Raw genomic sequence first — 11,155 nt, 5'->3', positions numbered from 1 at the left:
GGGGCGCGACCAGTCATGTCCAGTCAGCTGGCCGGACCCCGAGCCAAGCGCATCGAACAACATGATGGTGTTGGACACAATCGCCAAAACCAGGAATTCATGTCATATCGGGACACCAAATTTTTCCCCACCCACCTTCCAATTTAAGCGCTCTCCAAATAAATAAAAGAAGCCAAAGATACGGGGCCTACAGTGTGTGAGACAACAGCTAGGGGAGACAATCCAACACTTTTGGGCTAGATTCCTCCTAACAATAAACAAGATACCGGACTGCAACGGCAAGGAAATTACAAAAATCTTACGGCATAACTGCCATGATGAAGTAATCTTAAATGCATCGCCTATCGCCACATACACAGCTTCGTCGGGCTATCTACATTGATATGCAAATAATGCACAATGGAAAGTACCTAGCAGACTCAACAAATGTGAGTTCAATCGATCCACACAAAGCAACCCAGAGGAGCTCAGAGGAAGTGCAAACCCCAACATCGGTCAACCGATCATGGGCCCGCTAGGAAGAAGAATAGGCTCCTCGATGGATCTCGGACTGTCCTTGATAACTTATTGGATAGTCCATGCCCCATGCACTCCGCATTACCCAACACTAGCCTAACACATAGCCTTCGAGCTTGTGGGTCGTTAGACGGATAGCCAAAAGTGGAGAGGCTATCCTCGGGGCCCAATCATCGAACAAGCATCCATCCACATGGTTGGACAACAACGTTGATATCTTAACAATTTACAAGACGTTCTCCTCAAATAATCAGAGTAAAAGAGCTCTTCGAGAAATCGACCATGTATTCCAAGTGGCAGCAATGAACTCATGGACAAATACACCCATAACCTTCGGCGAGGAGGTCCAACCGGGAATTCGTTCTAGCTGAACACCTACCGCTCTAGTCCTCAACCCCATTATAGATGGTTTTAAACTGACCAAAGTACTAATAGACGGCGACAATTGCTTAAATCTCATTTATGAGAATACCTTGGATAAAATGCAGCTCGAGAGATCTGGCGTGAAACAAAGAACATAACCTTTCAAGGAATTATCCCCGAAAGAGAAGCGTAATGCACACGAGGAATCTCTCTCGACGTGGTATTCGGTACCTACAATAACTACAGGTTTGAAGAACTCATAATCCATATTGTACCCTTTTGCAGCGGTTATCACACCCTTTTGGGACGTGAGGCCTTCACTAGATTTCAGGCCATACCACACTACGGGTACATGAAGCTCAAAATGCCTGGGCCCAATGGTGTCATTACACTCACAAGTAACCGGAAAGAGCTCTTAGAGCCAAAAACATAACTGCAATGCTCGCCCTTGAGGCACTTTTCGAAGCCCTTGCGGCTAAGGAATTAACTGAAGTATGATCAATGGTCGATAAGGATGATGTAACCCTTAGGAAGAGGCCCAAGTCCACATCCTTCAAATTAGCTGACGAAATAGTGAATATTCAAGTGCATCCAATGGACCCCAACAAAACAATGTCCATCGGAGCACTGCTAGACCCCGCGGTCTATGAGGCATTATGCACATTCTTACAAGAAAAGTGGGATATATTTGCATGGCACCCTTCGGACATGCCATGAATCCCATGAAGAGTCTCGTAGCATAGCACGTCAATTTTCTGAACCCAAGCATAACACCATGGGTACCGAACTAACAAAAGTGCTCGAAGTCGGGTTCATCCAAGATATCAAACACCTCGAGTGGTTGGCAAATTTGGTCATGGTACCAAAGAAGGCTAAATCCTAACGGCTATACATCGATTTTAATGACCTGAACTCTGGGGACCCCGACTTATGAGTCAAGATCACCGAATGAACGTGCTCAGTGATCCTAGAGATCAATGCTCACCGAAGACACATATATTGAATATTAAGAGTCTTACATCAAATGACCAACAAGGTCAAGTTCACATAGGTAGGGCCTATAAAGCCGAATCACACCGATACATATACTAGCGGAAATCTTGGGGCTAAGCGGGTGCCCATGCCATCAGCCTACACCAACAGCCATTCTCACTGGAAAGCGTCCTAGTTCGCAAGTTCATCTCCTACGACGAATTCTTCTCCAAACTCCGGTCCTTCCATGTCTGGTCAATAACATAACCAGTGGCAAGCCAGTGAGTACTTTGAATGTACTCGCAAACAGCCCGTGATATGGATAATGAAGTATGTATGATAACAAGTAATATGTAGTATTGGTGGATAGCAACTTGACTGTAATTAAACGTGATCATCGATGGATGTGCAACATAAGCTAGATGATATTTAGAAGAACTCGTTACAGATATCATCATATCTGCTGTGGGCTGAACACTTCGGGTTCACCCAACATGCCAAGTCACCAAACTTGGTCATATCGTCTCTTACTCAGATAACTTCTTGAACACACACACACACACTTGGTTTATGCTGAAACGACTGGACATAGTTTAAGCAGCACCACCCAACTGTCCTTGACCATGGACACGACTATTTGAATAGTTTGACCCTGTGCAGAGATTGTACGTTGTACCCACAAGATCCGGGAAACTTCTGTGTCATCCACAACTCGCGGTATATAACATACCCGAGGTAGGTACCCGATAAATGCCTTTCCCCTCACGACACTAGACAAAGAGTTCCACTCGATTGGTACCCAGCCCACATGATGTACGTCTTACGAGCACCAACTCTGGACAGTATCATCCATGCGGGGACCAACGTGTGTCCGGAACACGTAAAAACGGCATAGTCGACCTACCTGGTACGACCCCGTCACGAGAGTGACCACATATCACTCTCGCCACTAGTAATGTGGATCTTTGCCAGCATCGACCGAAGTAATCAACAAAGCCCTGTCCATAAAGGGGTGTCGTGGTTGCACATTGATGACGAGATGATGCATATACTTCTTGCACCCCATTGGTTACCCCAAGTGGAAGGTTGAGATGTAGTCAACAACAAGTTTTCCCTCACACGGGAACTGTAAGGTTTATCGAACCAGGAGGACTCCTAGGCTCAACAAGTAGGTGTCTCCCACCCTGGCGCTAGCAGAAGACGTGGACCAGCACACACAAAAAATAACTTTGCTCCCAACGAGTACAGAGAGGTTGTCAATCTCTCTGGCCTTGTAGTTTGCAAAGGATGAAAACACAAGCGGGAAGGTAATAATGATTGCCACGGGAAAGTTAATGAAAGTGGTACCTGATGGAGGTGTAAACAATGATGGTGATATGGACCGGAGTCGCATGATGTTCACTAGTGATGTCTCTCTCCCAAAAGACAATAAACAACCATGCTTGGGTAAATAAATCACAGTTGGGCAATTGACAGAATTATGAACGCACCGCAATGCTAATTATGCTACTTGATAGTTAGAAGTTCAATAGTAATGGGCAGTACGCCAAGACTAGTAGACCGTTTATTCATCAACATCTACTTACTAATCATCCACCTTGAGATATCTATCTAGAACATCTCTCTGGTATTAAGTTGCGAGGCCCACCCAAAGTGTAAACTCAAAGCAACGGACAACTGCATTAACGAACTATGCATAAGGTAAACAATCCTTGCAACAGTGGTCTCAACCACCGTTGTTTTCACCTGGTGGCAATACCACATCCCCTATTCTCATGTTTCTATCACTCAAGCTAGACATCAAGGGGCATGAACCCACAATCATGCATAACGCTCCCTCTTGGAGTTACAATCTACTACTCGGCCAAAGCAATAAATAGCAACGGAGAACATGCATGAATCACGAAGGAACATAATATAAAAGGATAAGCAAATATATAAATCATAACAATCTGAACATAACCTCATAATCCATCGGATCCCAACAAACCGAGCATAGCAATAGCAAGAGAATTACATAGATACCTTGATCATGTAGGGCAGCTCACAAGGACTAACCATTGAAGCACAAGATTGGAGAGAAGACATCACATAGCTACTGGTCATGGACTCATGGTCCAAGGAAGACTACTAACGGCACATCCGGGAAGCATCCATGGCGGTGGAGGAGCTCCCGGAGGTGAATCGTCCCTCCGACAGGGTGCCGGGAAGAGGTCTCGTGACGCTCCCGATCTCGAAAGCGTTGCGGCGGTGGAACGATGGAGAAATTCGCGATTCTGGAAGTTGTGGAAGGGTTTCCTCTCGGGACTCTAAATATAGGCCAATGGAGGGCACCGGAGGAGGTGGGTCCCGCCCAGGTCGCCACCTGGCGCGGCCTAGGGCCTGGCCACACCAGCAAGTCGCCTGGGCAGCCCCTGGCCCCCCTCTCGCCCATCTTCGGTGATCCGAAAGCTTCTCCTTCGCTGATTTTTTATATATTATTCCTCGAATTTTTCGGGATTCGGAAAATTGGGTAAAAGCACTCATACGTCTCAAATGTATCTATAATTTCTGATGGTTTCATGCTGTTATGTTGTCATCCTTTGATGTTTTATGTACCTTTTATATCTTTTTTGGGACTAACTTATTAATTCAGTGCCAAGTGCGAGTTCCTGTTTTTTCTGTGTTTTTGGCTCTTTTCAGATCTGACTTTGGAACGGAGTCCAAACGGAATAAACTCCCTGAGATAAATTTTTCCCGGATGGAAGAAGATCAGGGGGCTTGAGGGCCAAGCGAGGAGGGCTACAGGGGGCCCACAAGCCCCCTATCGGCCACCAGGGGGCGGCGGATGGCAGGCTTGTGGCCTCCCTGGCGCCCCCCTGACCTAGCTCCTTCACCTATATGTTCCCTAAAATACAGAAAAAAAATCAAGGGATCCACGAAGATACTTTTCCACTGCCGCAAGCTTCCGTTTCCGCGAGATCTCATCTGGAGACCCTTCCCGGTGCCCAGTCAGAGGGGCCTTTGGAGTTGGAGGTCTTCTACATCAACATCATCGCCCCTCCAATGACTCGTGTGTAGTTCACTTTAGACCTACGGGTCCGTAGTTAGTAGCTAGATGGCTTCTTCTCTCTCTTGGATCTTCAATACAAAGTTCTCCATGATCTTCATGGAGATCTATCCGATATAATCCTCTTTGGTGGTGTGTTTGTCGAGATCCGATGAATTGTGGATTTGTGATCAGATTATCTATGATATATATTTGAGTCTTTGTTGATTTCTTATATGCATGATTTCATATCCTTGTAAGTCTCTCCGAGTCTTGGGTTTTGTTTGGCCAACTAGATATATGATTCTTGCAATAGGAGAAGTGCTTGGTTTTGGGTTCTTACCATGTGGTGACCTTTCCTAGTGACAGTAGGGGTAGCAAGGCACACATCGTGTAGTTGCCATCAAGGGTAACAAGGTGGGCTTTGTCGTAGATATGAGATTGTCCATCTACGTCATGTCATCTTGCTTAAGGCGTTACTTTGTTCTTTTGGACTTAATACACTAGATGCATGCTGGATAGCGGTCGACGTGTGGAGTAATAGTAGTAGATGCAGAAAGTATCGGTCTACTTGTTTTGGACGTGATGCCTATAGATATAATCATTGCCATAGATGACGTCACGACTTTGGCGGTTCTATCAATTGCTCGACAGTAATTTGTTCAACCACCGTCTACTTGCTTTCATGAGAGAAGCCACTAGTAAACAATACGGCCCCCGGGTCTATTCACACCTATCTTTTCCACTTTCGGTTTTACTTTGCTTTGTTACTTTGTTGCTTTCAGTTCTCACTTGGAGAACAATCTATAAGGGATTGACAACCCCTTCGTAGCGTTGGGAGCAAGGTTTTTGTGTTTGTGCAGGCACTTGTGATACTCCTTCACGGGATCGATACCTTGGTTCTCAAACTGAGGGAAATACTTACCACCGCTGCGCTACATCACCCTTTCCGCTTCGAGGGAACACCAACGCAAGGCTCCAAGGCCACGGGGGAAATCCTTTGCATATTTTCCTAGGAAGTCCCTTAAGGCGTAGCCGTAGTAGAAGGATTCCTGGTGCCGTTGCTGAGGAGTATCAAGACAAGAACAGTCTCCCGTCAACACTCCTATTTCTGGCGCCGTTGGAAGGTCTTTTGTTGGAGTAGCAGAAGTATTTCTGGCGCCGTTGCCGGGGAAGGAGAGATCTATCCAAGTAGGTCTCACAAACTCATCTCTTGCATTTACTTTTTTGCCAGTTGCCTCTCGTTTTCCTCTCCCCCACTTCACATTTGCCTTCTTCGTTTGCCTTTTTCATTTGCCTTTTCGTTTGCCCTTTTCTCTCGCTTGCTTTCTGTTCACTTGTGTGCCATGTGCCTTCATTATGCTTGCATCTTCACTTGCTGAAAATCTAGTGATATGGATCCTCACCCACTTGCTAATCTCTTTAAGACATCCAATTATGTTGATCCAATTGCTAGTAAATTGAGGGCACTTGACTATTTTTATGGAGTTTTGCTTGAGTTGCATGAATCTGAAAATCGTGATGAGGAAATTTATGAAGTGATTCACGAGGGCTCCTTGGATGAAAAGCATGATTGCAATGGTTTCACTATAAATTCTATTAGTGACAATCATGCTAAAATTATGCAAAACCCTAAGCTTGGGGATGCTAGTCTTGCTATGACCACTACTTGTTGCAAAGATCATGATTGGGGTGATGATTTTTCTTTTGATCTTGAAAATTTGTTCAAGCCTCAAGATTAATATGATATTTGCAATATTATTGAAAGTGGGTTTGGAGAAGTCATGACTTTAGATGATAATCCCACTATTTTTGAAGAGCGTCAACTTTGCATGCATGTGGATCATGAAAAGAATATCCTATGTGATAGCTATATCATTGAATTTGAATATGATCCCACATGTAATGAGAGAGGAAAATATTGTGCTAGAAACTTTCATGTTACTAAATCACCTCTCGTGATGTTGAGATTGCTCTTGTCTCTTTCTTCTTCCTTGCATATGGCAGCTATTGGTTGTCTTGACAATTTGTTTTTCTATAAAATGCCTATGCATAGGAAGTATGTTAGACTTATATGTGATTTTCACATGATTTAGGATGCTCTCGTTGTGCTTCAATTCTTGTCTTTTGTGAGAGCATCATTGAATGCCTAGCTAAGGGCGTTAAACAATAGCGCTTGTTGGGAGGCAACCCAACGAATTTATCTTTTTTATTTCTGTTTTGTGTTTTCCACACTTTCATAATTCTTTTACGATTGTGTTTTTTGTGTTTCTTTTTGCGTTTATGCCAAGCAAACCCGTTATCCTTAGTCTTGGGGATGATCGTTTGGTCATGCTGGAAAAGACAGAAACTTTCTGCTCACGAAAAGAATTTTCATTTTTTTCTGTAAGAGCTTTTGAGTTGATTCTTTTTTCTTCTGATTACTATGCCAATTCTTCAGAATTTCGTAATTTTTCAGAATTTTTGAAGTACCAGAAGTATAACAAAATATACAGATTGCTATAGACTTGTCTGCTGTTAACAGATTCTGTTTTTGTTGTGTTGGTTGCTTATTTTGATGAATCTATGGATAGTATCGGGGGGTATTAGCCATGGAAGATTGGAAATACAGTAACCCAACATCAGAATACGTAGAATTTATGTTTGCTACAGTAACTAAGGAAGTGGTGGTTTGCTTTCTCATACTAATGTTATCACGAGTTTCTGTTTAAGTTTCATGTTGTGAAGTTTTCAAGTTTTGGGTGAAGTTCTTATGGACAAAGAGATAAAGAGTGGCAAGAGCTCAAGCTTGGGGATTCCCAAGGCACCCCAAGAGATTCAAGGATGCCGTAAAATCCTAAGCTTGGGGATGCCCCGAGAAGGCATCCCCTCTCTCGTCTTCAATCCATCGATAACGTTACTTGGGGCTATATTTTTATTCACCACATGTTATGTGTTTTTGCTTGGAGCGTCTTGTATCATAGGAGTCTTTTATTTTTGTTGTGTCACAATCATCCTTGCTGCACACCTAGAGAGAGATACATGCACTCACCGTGATTTTGTCGAGCTTCACTTATATACTTTGGTAGACAATTCAGCTCACATGTGCTTCACTTATATATTTTGAGCTAGATACTTTTGCTCTGTGTGCTTCACTTATATCTTTTAGATCACAGCGGTGCATGGCTTGGTAGTTGATCTATGCTTTTAAAGTAGTCTCAAAAGGGGTAGTTATCCAAAGGGATACGAAAACTTCCACCTTCATGTGCATTGCATAGTTAGAGAAGTTTGATTCATCTCAATTAGTTTTAAGTTGTGGTTTTGGTAATATTGAAGTCATGCTAGTAAGGTCTTGTGGGTCTAGAAATACTTGTGTTCAAGTTAGTGATTCCCGTAGCATGCACGTATGGTGAACCGCTATGTGATGAAGTCTGAGCATGATTAGTCTTTTGATTGTCATCCCTTGCGTGGCGGTCGGGATCGCGCGATGGTTTATACCTACCAACCCTTCCCCTAGGAGTATGTGTTGAATGCTTTGTTTCGATTACTAATAAAACTTTTGCACCAAGTATATGAGTTCTTCATGACGAATGTTAAGTCCATGGTTTATATGCACTTTCACCTTCCACCATCACTATCTTCTTAGTGCCGTGCAACTTTTGTCGGTGCACAAAACCCACCATTAGCCTCCCTCAAAACAGCCACCATACCTACCTACTATGGCTTTTTCAAAGTCATTCCAAGATATATTGCCATGCAACTACCACCATGACATGTGCCACCACTTCTACATTGCCATTGCATGATCGTAAGATAGCTAGCATGATGTTTCCATTAATGTCTATGCCATGCTAGATCATTGTCACGGTACACTACCGAAGGCATTACATATAGAGTCATGTTGCTCTATGTTTTGAGTTGAAAGTGTGATGATCATCATTGATGGAGCATTGTCCCATGTGAGGAAATAAAATAGGCCAAAGATGCCCACCAAAATAAATAACTAAATAAATAAGAGAGGCCAAAGAGCCCACCAAAAAAATAAAAAAAAATTGAGAGAAAAAGAGAGAAGGGACAATGCTACCACTTTTCCACACTTGTGCATATTCAGCACCATGATCTTCATGATTGAGAGTCTCTCGTTTTGTCACCACCATATAGCTAGTGGGAAATTTTCATTATATAACTTGGCTTGTATATTCCAATGATAGGCTTCCTCAAAATTGTCTTGGGTCTTCGTGAGCAAGCAAGTTGGATGCACACCCACTAGTTTTCTTTAAGAGCTTTCGCATACTCTTAGCTCTAGTGCATCATTTGTATGGCAATCCCTACTCATTCACATTGATATCTATTGATAAGCATCTCCACAGCTCATTGATATGCCTAGTTAATGTGACCATCTTCTCCTTGTTTTTTCTTGCAACCTCCACCACACTCCACACCACTTATAGTGCTAAAACCATTCCTCGCGCTCATGTATTGCGTCAGAGTTGAAAAGGTTTGAGAAAGTAAAGGTGTGAAACAATTACTTGGCCAATACCAGGGTTGTGCATGATTTAAATTCTTTGTGCAATGATGATAGAGCATAGCCAGACTATATGCTTTTGTAGGGATAACTTTCTTTTGGCCTTGTTATTTTGAAAGTTCATGATTACCTTGCTAGTTTGCTTGAATTATTATTGTTTCCACGTCAATAGAAAACTATTGTTTTGAATCTAATGGATCTGAACATTCATGTCACATAAGAGGAGTTACAAAGGACATCTATGCTAGGTGGCATGAAAGCATCAAAAATTCATTCTTTATCACTTCCCTACTCGAGGACGAGCAGGAGTTAAGCTTGGGGATGCTTGATACGCCTCAAACGTATCTATAATTTTTGATGGTTTCATGTTGTTATCTTGTCATCCTTGGATGTTTTATGTACCTTTTATATCTTTTTTGGGATTAACTTATTAATTCAGTGTCAAGTGCCAGTTCATGTTTTTTCTGTGTTTTTGGCTCATTTCAGGTCTAATATTGGAATGGAGTCCAAACGGAATAAAATCACCGAAATAAGTTTTTCCCGAACGGAAGAAGATCAGGGGGCTTGAGGTTCAAGCCAGGAGGGCTACAGGGGGCCCACAAGCCCCCTATCCGCCACCAGGGGGTGGCGGATGGCAGGCTTGTGGCCTCCCAGGCGCCCCCTGACCTAGCTCCTTCGCCTATATATTCCCAAAAATACATAAAAAAATCAAGGGATCAACGAAAATACTTTTCCGCCGCCGCAAGCTTCCATTTCCGCGAGATCTGATCTGGAGACCGTTCTCGGGGCCCTGCCGGAGGGGACTTTGGAGTTGGAGGGCTTCTACATCAACATCATCGCCCCTCCAATGACTCATGAGTAGTTCACTTCAGACCTACGGGTCCATAGTTAGTATCTAGATGGCTTCTTCTCTCTCTTGGATCTTCAATACAAAGTTCTCCATGATCTTCATGGAGATCTATCCGATGTAATCCTCTTTGGCGGTGTGTTTGTCGAGATCCGATGAATTGTGGATTTCTGATCAGATTATCTATGATATATATTTGAGTCTTTGCTGATTTCTTTTATGCATGATTTGATATCCTTGTAAGTCTCTCCGAGTCTTGGGTTTTGTTTGGCCAACTAGATCTATGATTCTTGCAATGGGAGAAGTGCTTGGTTTTGGGTTCTTACCATGTGGTGACCTTTCCCAGTGACAGTAGGGGCAGCAAGGCACACATCGTGTAGTTGCCATCAAGGGTAACAAGGTGGGCTCTGTCGTAGATATGAGATTGTACATCTACATCATGTCATCTTGCTTAAGGCGTTACTCTGTTCTTTTGGACTTAATACACTAGATGCATGCTGGATAGCGTTTGACGTGTGGAGTAATAGTAGTATATGTAGAAAGTATCAGTCTACTTGTTTTGGATGTGATGCCTATAGATAAAATCATTGCCATAGATATCGTCACGACTTTGCGCGGTTCTGTCAATTGCTCGACAGTAATTTGTTCACCCACCATCTACTTGCTTTCATGAGAGCAGCCACTAGTAAACACTACGGCCCCCGGGTCTAATCACATCTATCATTTCCACTTTCGCTTTTACTTTGCTTTGTTACTTTGCTGCTTTTAGTTCTCACTTGGCGAACAATCTATAAGGGATGGACAACCCCTTCATAGCGTTGGGAGCAAGATTTTTGTGTTTGTGCAGGCTCTTGAGATACTCCTTCACTGGATCGATACCTTGGTTCTCAAACTGAGGGAAATACTTGCCACCGCTGTGCTACAT

The sequence above is a fragment of the Hordeum vulgare genome, chromosome 3H (assembly GCF_904849725.1).
Source record: "Hordeum vulgare subsp. vulgare chromosome 3H, MorexV3_pseudomolecules_assembly, whole genome shotgun sequence".
NCBI classification, from domain to species: domain Eukaryota; kingdom Viridiplantae; phylum Streptophyta; class Magnoliopsida; order Poales; family Poaceae; genus Hordeum; species Hordeum vulgare.
Note: the sequence above shows the minus strand (reverse complement) of the source record.